This window comes from Muscardinus avellanarius, assembly GCF_963383645.1.
Source record: "Muscardinus avellanarius genome assembly, chromosome: 10".
NCBI classification, from domain to species: Eukaryota; Metazoa; Chordata; class Mammalia; order Rodentia; family Gliridae; genus Muscardinus; species Muscardinus avellanarius.
This window is the reverse complement of record NC_137796.1, coordinates 55,096,351-55,112,180: the sequence shown is the minus strand read 5'-3', so window position 1 is coordinate 55,112,180 and position 15,830 is coordinate 55,096,351.

Below are 15,830 nucleotides of genomic sequence, written 5' to 3'. Positions count from 1 at the left end.
TGGGGTCAAATGCCCCACAGGGGGTTCTAACCAGCAGCCAGGGTTGGAAGCCGACAGTGAAGATCAGAGTCCGGGAAATCAGCAAGAAAACCAGCCGTTGGGGCTCTCTGCCAGGGAACAGCAGTTCCAGGCCTGGATAGTGTGCCTGGACTTTGGCATGCACCCACAGTAGAGACAGGGAAGGCCGACGTCCCCCCAGGGTGGGGGAACGGTAGGTGAGCAGGACATGAAGTGTCCAGCCCTCCTGACCTCCTCAGATCCAGACCACAGAGGAAGCCTTGCTGTGGTCAAAGCACACCCATACAATTTGACTACCCTTAGCCTCAGCCAGCTGCCGATTTCCACCGACTGGGGGGAGGGTTATGAACCTTGATATAAATGCCCAACCACACAGGCAAAGATGCACACTTCCAGGTGGGCTCAATGAACCGTCTGCAGAGCCCAGGGCAGAAGTGCATGATGCCCCCACTTGCTCGTTTGCTCAGTCTCTCCGCATGCACGAGTGGGGTATGTGTGTGTGTGTGTGTTACTGGGTATTAAACCCAGGAGGTTTCTACCTCCAAGCTACACCCCCAGCCCTTTTTTTTAAAGAGGTCTTGCTAGGTTGCTGAGTCTTGCTACATTGCTGAGGCTGGCCTCAAACCTGCGATCTTCCTGACTCAGCCTCCCAAGTACTGGAATTACAGCTCTCTCTCTCTCTCTCTCTCTCTCTCTCTCTCTCTCTCTCTCTCTCTCCTTCTCTATCTCTTGTTCTCTCTCTTTGTGGTACTAGGGATGGAACTCAGGGGCATTCTACCTCTGAGATACACCCCCAGCCCTATTTTATTTTTTTGTTTTGAAACAGCATCTCACTAAGTTGTGGAGGGCCTCACTAAGTTCCTGAGGCTGGCCACAAACCTTCCATCTCAGTCTCCTAAATATTGGGATTATGAGTATGTGCTGCCACACCCAGCCGAACCCAGGGGGCAGTCTACCTCTGAGCTATAACCCAGCTCTCTTTATTTTTTATTTTGAAACAGGTCTCACTAAATTCCTGAGGCTGGCGTTAAATCTGTGGTCCTCCTTTCTCAACCTCCCAAGTGTTGGGATTACAGGTGTGCACTACCATGCCTGACTCTTTCATCTCTTTTGAAGAGGATAAGGATTCTGCTATAAATTCACAAAATAGAGCATTTATCTTATTCTGTCACCAGGCTGTTTAAGCAATATTAACTGTGCTCAACTTCCTTATGAGCTTGGAGTTCCCGTAAAGAAATTTCATCAAGGCCGGGCGTGGTGGCGCACGCTTGTAATCCCCGCGCTTGGGAGGCGGAGACAGGAGGATCGCACGGGTTCGAAGCCAGCCTCAGCTACTTAGTGAGGCTCTCAGCAACTTAGTGAGACCCTGTTTCCAAATAAAATATAAAATGGGTCTGGGAGTATAGCCTGGAGGTAGAAAGCCTCTGGGTTCCACCCCCAGTACCACCAAAAAAAAAAAAAATAGAAGCCAGATGTGGTGGCGCACGCTTGTAATCCCAGCACTTGGGAGGCTGAGACAGGAGGATCGCACAGGTTTGAAGCCAGCCTCAGCTACTTAGTGAGGCTCTCAGCAACTTAGTGAGACCCTGTTTCCAAATAAAAAATATAAAAAGGGTCTGGGAGTAGAGCCCGGAAGTAGAAAGCCTCTGGGTTTCACCCCCAGTACCACCAAAAAAAAAAAAAAAGAAATTTCATCAATCCTCCCAAGGAGGACCATCTGAGGATCTGCAAAAGAAAACACCAATTTAACCAAAGTCCAGGGGGAGGAGGGACCCAGATGAGAGCGGTCCCCAAGGCGTCCACAGGACTACCAGGCTCTGGTGCTGCTGAAGCAGGAGGCGCTGCTGCGGGCAGTAACTGGAGAAAAGAGAAGGCAGCTCCATCACACAGAAAGCAGCTTTCAAAACGGGGCTGGGCTGTACTCAGCATGGGGCGCTTGCCTGACATGCACGAGACCCCAAGTTTTATCCCCAGCACCGCACACGCATGTGTGTACACAAACACACATACACACACGCACACACACACACACATACACACACACACACACACACGGAAGTTAGGTAAGCTTGTTAAAGTGAGACTACATTTTATAAGGACATGAAAACTAGAGAAAGACATTTTAACTTAATCTTGTGCTTGATTACAAATGAGCCATTGAAGGTGGCTTTCAGGAAGATAGGAACCAATGTGACAGCTTGGGGTGGTGACCAAAGGGGATGTGACAGGGGAGCTCTGAGCCAGCCATGCTGCTGCACACCTGTGACCCAGTACCTGAGAGGCTGAGACAGGAGGATCGCAGGTTTGAGGCTAGCCTCAGCAACCTAGCAAAACTCTCAGCAACTTAGGAGACCCTGTTTTAAAATAAAAATAAGGCCGGGCGTGGTGGCGCACGCTTGTAATCCCCGCTCTTGGGAGGCTGAGACAGAAGGGTGGCACAGGTTCGAAGCCAGCCTCAGCAACTTAGTGAGACCCTGTTTCCAAATAAAATACAAAATATGTCTGGGAATATAGCCCAGAGGTAGAAAAAGCCCCTGGACTCCAACCCCAGTGCCACAAAAAAAAAAAAAAAAAAAAAAGTGTGGTCCACCAGCCAGCTGCAACAGCACGGTCCAAAGACTTAGGAATGCAACTCTCCTGGGATGGAACCCAGGGGCATTCAACCTCCGAGCTACAGCCCCTGCCCTATTTTTTATTCTTTTTTTTTTTTTTTTTTTTTTTTTTTTTTTGAGACAGGGTCTCACTGAGTTGCGGAGGGCCTCACTAAGTAGCTGAGGCTGTCCTTGAACCGCGATCCTCCGGTCTCAGCCTCCCGAATGCTGGGATTACAAGCGTGCGCCGCCGCGCCCGGCTGAGAGACAGAAATTCTTGGATGGTCCTTAAACACGTTAAAATCTGAGAAGCACTTTTTAAAGTGTCTTCCTCGGGAGGCTATGGGAAGAGGGTGGCAAGTTCGAAGTCAGCGTGAGCAACTCAGTGAATCCCTGTTCGGCTATAAAAGGCGTAGAGGTAGGGCTCAATCCCATGGCCAAAAAAAAAGGTGACTTACAGTTCTAAAATACAACTATCTCACACTGCCACGCTCACTTCAACCCTGTCACTTGACAGGAGGGGGAAAGTTTACCCATTTATTTTTGGCCTTCTTCCTACTCCTTACAGCTTCACTCAGACTCGCCCTCCTCCGCATGGCGCTCTTAGGAAATGCCGTGGGTCAGTGCTGCCACCTTGTGGTCATGATCTGTAAGTTCACGTATCTTTATTTATTTTTTTTTTGTGTGTGTGTGTGCGGGTCTGGAGATGGAACCCAGGGACATGCTACCTCCGAGCTACACCACCTGCTCTATTTTTTATTCTTTATTTTGAAACATGGTCTCATTAAGTTACGGAAGGCCTCACTAAGTAGCTGAGGCTGTCCTTGAACCGTGATCCTCCGGTCTCAGCCTCCCGAATGCTGGGATCACAAGCGTGCGCCGCCACGCCCGGCTTGCACTTAACTCTTGCTAGTAAAAGTGGAGCGGCTGACTGGAGAGAGAAGGCCAAGATAAGAGGACCGCAACTGATCACAATGAACACAAGTAATTGTCAGAGAGAGATAAGCCGACAGCACAGAGCAATTGCACAGCTAAAAGGACGGCTTTTATTATCCCAGTTATGTGTTATCAGCGGAAAGCCTGGAGTCCAAGACACCCTTTGCCTTTGTTAACATTAAAATCACTGCCGGGCGTGGTGGCGCACGCTTGTAATCCCAATACTTGGGAAGCTGAGACAGGAAGATCACGGTTCGCAGACAGTCTCAATTACTTAGTGAGGCCCTCTGCAACTTAATGTGACCCTGTTTCAAAATAAAGAATAAAAAATAGGGCTGGGGTGTAGCTCAGAGGTAGAATGTCCCTGGTTTCCACCCCAATACCAAAAAAAAAAAAAAAAAAAAAAAACCACTGTGACATCCCGGAGTGATGGTACACCCTTGTAATCAGTATTTTGGAGGCTGAAACAGGAGGAGCACAGGTTCAAGGCCAGCCTCAGCAACTCTGTGAGGCCTTCAGCAACTTAGACCCTATTTCCAAAAAAATAAAATAAAATAGCCTGGGGGGTGTAGCTCAGAGGTAGAATGACTCTGGGTTCAACTTCTAGTACAAAACAAAATCATTGTGACAGATATTCTCAGTCATCCAGCCCCCACCTAAACTCTGTTAGTAAACATGTAATTTTCATGTGTGTGTGTGTGTGTGTGTGTGTGTGTGTGTATGTGTGTGTATTGTGATTAAACCCAGAGGCATTCTACCTCTGAGCTACACCCCCAGCACTATTTTATTTTTTATGTTGAAACAGGTCTCACTAAGTTTGCTGAGGCTGTCCAAGAACCTGAGATCCTCCTGTCTCCGGTTTTTGTTGTTGTTGTTGTTTTTTTTGTTTTTGGTTTTTTTTTTTTTTTTTTTTTTTGGTACTGAGGGTGGAACCCAGAGGCTTTCTACCTCCAGGCTACACTCCCAGATCTATTTTATGTTTTATTTGGAAACAGGGTCTCACTAAGTTGCTGAGAGCCTCACTAAGTAGCTGAGGCTGGCTTCAAACCTGTGTGATCCTCCTGTCTCAGTCTCCCAAGCGCGGGGATTACAAGCGTGCACCACCACGCCCGGCTCCTGTCTCCGTTTTCCAAGTCCTGGGAATACAGGTGTGCGCCACAGCGTCTGACTAAACATGTACTTTTCCAGGAAACATGAGTTACTGTGACAGTTCTTTATTGTCTGGAGCCAAAATATGTCTGATGCATGCTCACCAGTGCTATTCCTGCTCTATATTGGCTCCAGAATAAATAGAATACTTTCCCATACAACAAACCTTCAAACACTTGCAAACAACCCAGTGCGTCACCCACCCCTTTCCCTTGGCCATTTCCACAGGACATAACCTGGAAACCATCCACACTCTCAGGGGCAGGTAAAATGCAGCAGCCACAGTGGAAACCGAGTTCCCAGTGTCCAGGGCAGCAGCACCCCAGGGTGACTCACCACCCTGCTTGGGCGCTACATCCTGTTCAGAAAGCCAGAAAGACATCAGCTGATACTGGGAGATACTGATTTTTCTTTTTTTTTTTTTTTTTTTTTTTTACTTTTTGGGTTTTTTTTTTAATTTTTATATTCATACATCATATTGGGGTAAAAAAAAACTTGTGTGTACAGACATGTACACATCACTGATTTAACCCCTACCCAATTCCCACTCCATTCCCTCCCCGTCCCTCCCTCCCTTGCTCAGCTTAGTGATTGACTTCAATATATTTAAGTACATTGTGTGTTTTAGAGATTTTCCTCTTCCCCCCTCCTTTCTCCTCCTTTAGGTTGCCTTGTTTGCCCCTCTATAGGATTTCCTTTTTCATCAAGAGTTCCTCCTATGACCCATTTCTCCCTAACTCTCACATATTAGGGAAAGCATCTTATTTCTTATTTTTTGTGACTGACTAATCTCACTTAGCATAATGTCCTCCAGTTTCATCCATTTCCCTGAAAATGATGTAATTGAGTTTTGTTTTGTTTTGTTTTGTTTTTGATGGCTGAGTAAAATTCCATTGTGTACATATCCCACAGTTTTGTAATCCATTCATCTGTTGATGGACATCTTGGCTGGTTCCATAGTTTGGCTATGGTGAATTGTGCAGCTATGAAGATAGATACACATGCATTCGTTTGGTAGTTTGGTTTCTTTTCTTTTGGGTAGATACCCAGAAGTGGTATTGCTGGATCAAATGGTAGATTTGTTCCCATTCTTCTGAGGATTCTCCATACTGTTTTCCAAAGTGGTTGCACTAATTTGATTTTTCATACCAGTGTTTCTCTCAGTCATCCCATACCTATGTAGGGGTGTGTGTGTGTGTGTGTGTGTGTGTGTGTGTGTGTGTTTTACTGGAGATTAAACACCCAGAGCACTTTACCACTGAGCTATTCCCCAGCCCTTTTTTGTTTTAAGATAGGTTCTCCTTAAGTTGCCCAGGCTGGCTCTGAACTTGTGATCCTCCTACCTCAGCCTTCTGGGTAGCTGGGTTTATTGGTATGCGCCACCATACCCAGGTGGTGTGTGTGTGTGTGCGTGTGTGTGTGTGTATGTGTTTTACAGGAAATTGAGATTGAGTCCAGGAGCATTCTACCTCCAAGCTACACTCTCAGCTCCATTTTTATGTTTATTTTGAAGCAGAGTCTTGCTAAATTGCTGGGAGTCTCACTACTTGCTTAGGCTGTCCTCAAACCTGTGATCCTCCAGTCTCAGCCTCTGGAGTACTGGGATTATAAACATGTACCATTACATCCAACTCCAGTATTTTTTTCCTGGTACTAGAGGTTGAACTCAGAGGCATTCTACCGCCATGCTACACCACCAAATATATATATATATATATAATTTTTTAACAGAATTTTCTAAATTGTTTAAAGACCTTGCTAAAGCCAGGCTTGCTGGCACATGCTTGTAATCCCAGCATTTAGGAGGCTGAGACAGGAGGATCGCACAGGTTCGAAGCCAGCCTCAGCCACTTAGTGAGGCTCTCAGCAACTTAGTGAGACCCTGTTTCCAAATAAAATATAATATAGGTCTGGGAGTATAGCCTGGAGGTAGAAAGTCTCTGGGTTCCACCCCAAGTACCACCAAAAATAAAAAATAAATAAAGACCTTGATAAATTGCTGAGGCTGACCTTGAACCAGCAATCTTTATGTCTCAGCCTTCAAAGCACTGGGATTATAGGCATGTGCCACCGTGCTCAGCTCCAGTCTTTTGTGTGTGGAGGGGTAGGGGGAATTGTTGAAACCAGGGGCATTCTACCTCTGAGGTATACCCATAGCTCTATTTATTTATTTATTGTATTAGGGATTTAACACAGAGGCAATTCTACCTCCGAGCTATATTCCCAGCCCTATTTTTTATTCTTCATTTTGAAATAGGGTCTCACAAGCCGGGCATGGTGGCGCACACTTATAATCCCAGGATTTGGGAGGCTGAGACAGGAAGACCGCAGTTCGAGGACAGCCTCAGCTACTTAGTGAGGCCCTCTAAAACTCAGTGAGATCCTTTTTAAAAATAAAAATGCCAGGCGTGCAGCCAGGGCCCGAGTCGCGGGACTATGGGCCCCGGGCCAGAGCGCATAGCATGCCAGACCCCTGGAGAAACTGGGCCCAGTAAGACCCTGGGTCCCGGGCACGCCAGACACTGGAACAGCCAGGGCCCAGGTCGCAGGACTCTGGGCCCCAGGCGGAGTAGTGCGGAGCACGCTAGACCCATGGGGAAACCGGGCCGGATCACAGTGCTACTGAGTGCCTGATCCCACTACCTCCTCAAACCACACATACTGTCTTCTCTTATTGAAAAAAAAAAAAAAAAAGAAGGACAAGAAAAAGAAAAAAGAAAAATATCGGAGAGGGGTTAAGAAGGCCGTGGTGGATGCCAGGATACTGGAGATGCAGACAAAACTTATCCAAATGCACTGGAACTTATGGAAAAATTCCCTGTGAAGGAGGACTGCTGTTTCTCTATATTGTTAAGAATCTTGGCCATCACCTGTAAGAAGAGAGCTTAGCGGAGACCAAGGAGAAAGGCAGTGTTGAAAGCGGTCTCCGCGATGGCGGTGGAGACTTGTATTCAGGAGAAGCAGAAATCAGAGCCTACCAACCTTATTTTTTTTTGGAGAAATTACACCAAATGTCGAATGCTACCATCACGCATGCTTAGGAACACTGGACAACATTCAGAGTGGAAAAAGAGCTTGGGAAAGATTTTAAATGGTGGAGGCAGTGGCAATGGCAGTGGCCAGTACTCGGGAGGCAGAGATCTGATGCATTACACCTGGAACCTTTGAAATAATAACCCCAGAGGCAGAATGCTACCACCACGCACCCTCGAGAACGTGGGACAATTGGTTGGGCGAAGAGGGTGCTTGGATTGGAGCCTGCCGAGGGGTGAGGCCGGCGACAGACACAGCAAAGCTGGGATCGGAGCCTGCCGTAAGGCAAGGCCGGTGCTGGAGCCTCTGAGGCTGGGATTGGAGCCTGCCGAGGGGTTAGGCCAGTGCTGGGGCCAGTGAGGCCAGGATTGGAGCCTACCGTAAGGCAAGGCTGGTGCTGGAGCCTCCGAGGATGGGATCAGAGCCTGCCAAGGGGTTGGGCCAGTGCCAGGGCCAGCAAGGCCGGGATCGGAGCCTGTCATGAGGCAAGGCCAGTCCTGGGGCCTTCAAGGCAGTGACCGGAGCCTGATGAGGGGTTAGGCAGGTGCTGGGGCCAATGGCCGACATCGGAGCCTGCTGTGAGGCAAGGCCACTACTGGGGCCTCCGAGGCCGAGATCGGAGCCTGCCAAGGGGTTAGGCTGATGCTGGGGCCAGTGAGGCCGGGATTGGAGCCTGCTGCGAGGCAAGGCCGGTGCTGGGGCCTCCGAGGCCGGGATCAGAGCCTGCCGAGGGGTTTGGCCGGTGCTGGGGCCAAGGCCGGCATCGGAGCCTGCCGTGAGGCAAGGCCGCTACTGGGGCCTCTGAGGCTGGGATCGGAGCCAGCTGAGGGGTTAGGCTGGTATCAGGGCCAGCGAGACCAGAATCGGAGCCTCCCATAAGGCAAGGCCGCTGCTTGAGCCAGCGAGGTCTGGATCAGTCCACCGGGTAGCCAGGCCACTACTGGGGCCGTCAAGAGTGGGATCAGTACTTGCAACACGGCATGCACAGAGAAATATTGCAGAAAATAAAAATCAGATGCTTCCCCTAATCAGCAAAAACTAGGAGGAAAGGGGCAACAGGAAGAGGTCGAGCTATAGAAAGGGCCCTATAGTGAAGCAATTAAGGTGACCAATCAGAGGGTATTGAATAGGGGAGGATGGAGCCTCTTTAAAACGCAGGAGGTACATAAACAAATGTGTCAAAGCTAATCACCAAACAAGCATGGGATGGAGGGAGGGAGAGGGAATGGGATGGGGACTAGATGAGGGCTAATTGGATGATGTGTGCTTGTATATCCTCTCAAGTCTTGTATTCCAATGTGATATATGATTACAATGCACCAATAAAAAAATAAATAAATAAAAATAAAAAATATAAATAAATAAAATGCCAGGTGTGGTGGCCCAGGTGTGGTGGCGCATGCTTGTAATCCCCGCACATGGGAGGTGGAGACAGGTGCAGGTTCGAAGGTTCGAAGCCAGCCTTGCTGGCTTAAGAGACCCTGTTTCCAAAAAAAAAAAAAAAAAAAGTCTGGGAGTGTAGCCCGGAGATAAAAGGGTTCCATCTCCAGTACCACTATATTAATTAATTAATTAATTAATTTAAAAATAGGGCTGTCAGGCCGGGCGTGGTGGCGCATGCTTGTAAACCCCGCGCTTGGGAGGCAGAGACAGGAGGATCGCGCAGGTTCGAAGCCAGCCGCGCGCGCTGGCTTAGGAGACCCTGTTTCCATATAAAAATGTAAAAATAGGTCTGGGAGTGTAGCCCGGAGGTAGAAGGGCTTCCAGGAACCCAGTACCACAAAAAAAAAAAAAATAGGGCTGTCGGGCATGGTGGTGCACGCTTGTAATCCTCGTGCTTGGGAGGCTGAGACAGGAGGATCTCACAGGTGCGAAGCCAGCCTCAGCTGCTTAGTGATGCTCTCAGCAACTTAGTGAGACCCTGTTTCCAAATAAAATATAAAAAAGGTCTGGGAGTATAGACCGGAGGTAAAAAGCCTCTGGGTTCCACCCTCAGTACCACCATCTGGGAGTGTAGCCCAGAGGTAGAAGGGCTTCCAGGAACTCCAGTAACACACACACAAAAAAAAAAAAAAAAAATAGGGTTGGGGGTATAGCTCAGAAGTAAAATGCCCCTGGGTTTCATCCCCAGCATCACAAAAAATAAAAATAAATGAAATAGGGTCTCACTACATTGCAGAAGGCCTCTCTAAGTAGCTGAAGCTGTCTGCAAAATTGATTCCTCCTGTTTCAGCCTCCCAAGTACTAGTATTACAGGCATGCGCCACCATGCCCAGCTGCCCGTTTTATTTATTTAATTTTTTGTTTTATTTTCTTTTGAAGCAGATTCTAGGTTTCTGAGAATCTCACTACTTGCTGAGGCTATCCTTGAACCTGTGATCCTCCTGTCTCAGCCTCCCAAATACTGGGATTACAAGTGTGCACCACCACGCCCAGCTCCCAGTATTATTTTATTTATTTATTCATTCATTCATTCATTCATTCATTTATTTATGCGGTACTGGGGATTGAACCCAGAGACATTCTACATCTGAACTACATCCCCAGCCCTATTTTATTATTTATTTTGAAATAGGGTCTCAGTAAGCTATGAAAGGCCTCAGTAAGTAGCTGAGGCTGGTCTCGAACCTGTGATCCTCCTTTCTCAGATTTCCAAGTACTGAGATTACAAGGGTGCACCACCACACCTGGCTCCAATGATTTTTTGGGGGGTAGGGGGAGGTAATGAGGATTGAACCCCGTGGCATTCTACCTCCAAGCTATACCCTCAGCCCTATTTTAATCCTTATTTTGAAACAGGATCTCACGAAGTTGCAGAGGGCCTAAGTAGCTGAGGCTGGCTGGGAACCTGTGATCCTCCTGTCTCAGCCTCCCAAATGCTGAGATTACAAGCCTGCATGCACCACCACGCCCAGCCTACCAATATTATTTTTTTAAGAAATAGTTATCAGCAACTAGGTGTGGTGGTGCACACCTGTAATCCTAGTACTTAGGAGGCTAAGACAGGAGGATCACAGGTTCAAGGATAGCCTCAGCAACTTAGTGAGGCCCTCCAAAACTTAGCGAGACCCTGTTTCAAATGAAAGAATAAAATAGGGCTGGGGGTGTAGCTCAGAGGTAGAACGCCCCTGGGTTTACTCCCCAGTACCACACACACAATAAAATAAAATAGCCAGGCGTGGTGGCGCATGCTTGTAATCCCAGCATTTGGGAGGCTGAGACAGGAGGATCGCAGTTCGAGGGCAATCTCAACTACTATTTAGTGAGGCCCTTTGCAACTCAGTGAGACCCTGTTTAAAATAAAAGAATAAAAATAGGGCTGGGGGTGTCACTCGGAGGTAGAATGTCCCTGGATTCCATCCCAGTACTGCAAAAATAAAAAATAGGACAGGGAGTATAGCTCGGAGGTCAAATGCCCCTGGGTTCCATCCACAGATAAAGAAAGAAAGAAAGAAAGAAAGAAAGAAAGAAAGAAAGAAAGAAAGAAAGAAAGAAAGAAAGAAAAGAAAGGAAAAGAAAAAGAAAGAAAGAAAAGGAAAGGAAGAGAGAAAAGGAAAGGAAGAGAGAGAGAAAGGGAGGGAGGGAGGAGGGAGGGAGGGAGGGAGGAAGGAAGGAAGGAAGGAAAAGAAAAATAGGGCCCGGGGTGTAGCACGGAGGTCGAATGCCCCTGGGTTCCATCCCCAGTACAGCAGAAAAAGATAGAAAGAAATAAAGAAAGAAAGAAAGAAAGAAAGAAAGAAAGAAAGAAAGAAAGAAAGAGAAAGAGGGAGGGAAGGAGGAAGGAAGGAAAGAAGGAAGGAAGGAAGGAAAGAAGGAAGGAAGGAAGGAAGGAAGGAAGGAAGGAAAAATAGGGCCGGGGGTGTAGCACGGAGGTCGAATGTCCCTGGGTTCCATCCCAGCAAAAAAATAAAATAAAATCTTCCCCTCTTGGTTGGTTTTCTGGGCTCCGTTTTCCGCATTTTAAGCTCAAAGTGAGAAAAGAGAATAAGCGTCCCCGATGGCCCCTTCACAGTGACCACTGGGCTCCCTTCACTCTGCGCTCTCTCTGAAGAGTCAGCACAACTGTATGTCCCAGACCGAGACCGTGCGCCGCAGCAGGAGACCTAGCAAGTCAGGAGCCGCGTTTCACTCCCGAGGCTTCCAGGCTGGTGACTGAGGGGCTGAGTGAGCCACCTAACTTCTGCTTCTGGAGAGAGGGAGGACGGACGGAGGAGCTCCCCACAGGTCTGTGGGTTGTGAGCACTCAGACAGCACCAAGCTCCACTCTTCTCCATGCCCAACATCCTGCAAACACCAATCTTTAGGGAATTATGTGTGAGAAAATGGCTTTCATTAGAGCAACATGACGGGCTCACTAAGTAGCTGAGGCTGGCTGCGAACCCAGATCCTCCTGTCTCCGCCTCCCAAGTACTGGGATTACAAGCGTGCGCCACCACACCCGGCTCAGCAAGTATTTTTGAATGTCTGCCATGTGCACTACAGAATGGGAAGATGGTTGTAGGTCCTGGTACTTGGGAGGCTGAGGCAGGAGGATCACAGGTTCACAGCCAGCCTCAGCGATTTAGTGAGACGCTGTTTCAACATAAAAAATAAAATAATGCCGGGTGTGGTGGTGCACGCTGTAATCCCCGCGCTTGGGAGATGGAGACAGGAGGATGGCACAGGTTCAAAGCCAGTCTCGCTGGCTTAAGACAGCCTGTTTCCAAATAAAAATATAAAATAGGTCTGGGAGTATAGCCCGGAGATAGAAGGGTTTCCAGGAACCCCAGTACCACCAAAATAATAATAATAATAATAATAATAATAATAATAATAATAATAATAATAATAATATAAGGTTGGGGGTATATCTCAGATGTAGAATGTCTCTGGGTTCCATCCTCAGTACGGCAAAAAAAGGGGGGATCAAAAACCCATAGAAGAGCCGGGTGTGGTGGCGCACGCTTTTAATCCCAGCATTGGGGAGGCTGAGACCTGGAGGATCGTGGTTCGTGGACAGCCTCAGCTACTTAGTGAGGCCCTCTGCAACTCAGTGAGACCCGGTTTCCAAATAAAGAATAAAAAAGAGGGCAGGGGGTGTAGCTTGAAGGTCAAATGCCCCTGAGTTCCATCCCCTGACCCACAAAAAACAAACAAACAAACAAAAAACACAGAAAGCCAGGCATGGTGGCGCATGCTTGTAATCCCCACACTTGGGAGGCTGAGAAAGGAGGATCACACAGGTTCGAAGCCAGCCTCAGCTACTTAGTGAGGCTCTCAGCAACTTAGTGAGACCCTGTTTCCAAATAAAATAAAAAATAGGTCTGGGAGTATAGCCCAGAGGTAGAAGGCCTCTGGGTTCCATCTCCAGTACCACAAAAAAAAAAAAAAAAAAAATAGAAGAATGGCATTTTCTCCCTACTTCCTCTCTTCCTCCTTCCTTGGCTCCCGCGCAAGTCAGAGAAATTCTTTTGACACAAGTGATGTTCACAAAATGAGCTGTAAAAAGTTGTCTAAGCCGAGTGTGGTGGCGCACACTTGAAATCCCAGCACTTGGGAGGCTGAGACAGGAGGATCCGGGGCGTGGGCAGCCTCAGCTCCTTAGTGAGGCCCTTTGCAACTCAGTGAGACCCTGTTTCAAAATAAAGAATAAAAAATAGGGCAGGGGGTGTCGCTAGGAGCTAGAATGCCCCCGGGTTCCACCCCCAGACCCGCAAAAAAAAGAAAAGAAAGAAAGAAAGAGAGAAAGAAAGAAAGAAAGAAAAAGAAAGAAAGAAAGAAAGAAAGAAAGAAAGAAAGAAAGAAAGAAAGAAAAAAGGAGTTGTCTAATGCTGAGTATGTTGGCGCAAGCCCGCCAGTACTTGGGAAACCAAAACAGGAGGATCACAGGTTTGAGCCCAGCCTCAGCAATTTAGCGAGCCCTTCAGAACAAAAATAAAAACAGCTAGAATGCAGGTTGGAGGTAGAATGCCCCTGGGTTCAATCCCCAGTGCCACACACACACACAAAAGGTACCATTATATGTAGTTCTCTCCACCCCACTCAATACAGTGGACAGAACCCAGTCACTCCACAGATCCATATCCCTACTCTCCTTCCTTCCTTCCTTTCTTTTTTTTTTTTTTTTTTTTTTTTTTTGGTACTGGGAATAGAACCCAGGGGGGATTCTACCTACAAGCTACACCCAGCCCTATTTTTCTTCTTCTTTTTTTTTTTTTTTGCAGGTCTGGGGACAGAACCCAGGGGCATTTGACCTCCAAGTTACATCCCCTGCCCATTTTTTTATTTTTTATTTTGAAACAGGGTCTCATTAAGTTGCGGAGGGCCTCACTAAGTACCCGAGGCTGTCCGCAAAGTGCATCCTCTGGTCTCAGCCTCCCGAAAGCTGGGATTACAAGTGTGTGTCACCACACCCAGCTTTTTCTTCTTCATTTTGAATCAGGGTCTCACTGAGTTGCAGAGGGCCCCGCTAAGTACTAGATGAGGCTGTCCTTGAACCGCGATTCTCCTGTCTCAGCCTCCCAAATGCTGGGATTACAAGTGTGCGTCACCACGGCCGGCTTCTCTCTTTCCTTCTTTCTATTTATGTATTTATTTGTTTATTTATTTTTGGTACTGGGGATTGAACTCAGGGGTATTCTACCTTCAAGCTACACCCCCAGCCCTTTTGATTTTTTTTAACAGGATCGACTTGCTAAATTGCTGAGGCTGGGCCCCCACCTGTGACCCTCCTGCCTTAGCTTCCCAAGTCACTGGGATGAAAGGTGTGAGCCCCCTTCCCCAACAGAAGCTATCAATATTGACAAGAGAGTAAGTCCATTTGCCATAAGGGTATTTTTTTATTTTTTTATTTTTGCGGGGCTGGGGATGGAACCCAGGGGCATTTGACCTCCAAGCTACATCCCCTACCCTATTTTTTTATTCTACATTTTGAAACAGGGTCTCACTAAGTTACTGAGGTCCTAAGTAGCGGAGGCTGTCCGCGAACCGCGATCCTCAGGTCTCAGCCTCCGGAATGCTGGGATTACAAGCGTGCGCCAGCACGCCCGGCTCCCTTAAGGGTGTTTAAATCAATGAACCTGAAGCCCTGAAAGCCCCTCCCTGGGAGCCCAAGTCCACAGAGGGGAAAATGAGAGTGAGTGACAGGAGCCAGGGCCTGGGGACTTGGGAGCAAACAGCAGACAGGCAGAGGGGGCCCGAGGAGGAGCAGCTCCGGGACCTTGCTGAGGCTCCGGCATGGACTGAGAAAACTCAAGAAGCAGAGGATGCAACCCAGCAGTGGATCCGGATAATTTAAAAACTGAGCGGGTAAGAACGATGGGACAAAATTCGAAAAGGATTTGCCTGCCCTCCTTTCCCTCCTCTTGGAGAAACAAGTCACAGCACCATGTCTGGGGGAGGGGCTTGGGGCTTAACCCCGGGGCGGGGCTACCTCCAAGCCACACCCCCAGCCCCGTTTTCTGTGTTATTTTGAAAAAGGGTCTCACCAGGTTGCTGAGGGTCTCAGTAAGTTGCTGAGGCTGACCTCAAACCTGTGATCGTCCTGTCTCAGCCTCCTAAGTACTGACATTATAAGCACCACCGCACCTAGCTTGCACAAGCACACTCTAAGGGTTGGTTCACTCCTTCAACTCCTGTGTCTCTCAAAGCTGCTTGGACTCGAGGACTGGAGAGCTACTAAACTAAGCCATCCTCCTGCGAACAATGAACAGGCCTGCTTTTACCCACCGCTCCAGGAACAGTGTTTTGGGCAAGAAAGGCTTATTCTCTTCCTCCATCACCTCCTCCTCCTTTTTTTTTTTTTTTTTTTTTAGAGTGTGTGTGTGTGTGTGTGTGTGTGTGTGTGTGTGTGTGTGTGTGTGTTGCCAGGAATGGAATCCAGGGGCATTCGGGGCATTCTACCTCCAAGCTACAACCCCACACCTCCAGCCCTTTTTTTTTTTTTTTTCCAGTTTGAAACAGGGTCTCACCAGGTTGCTGAAAGTCTTCCTATGTTGTCAAGACTTTGAACCTGCGATCCTCCAGTCTCAGCCTTCCAAGTACTGGGATTACAAGCGTGCACCACCACGCCCAGATTTTTTTTTTTTTTTTGCAGTTTTTTTTTTGTGTGTGTGTGTGTCTGGA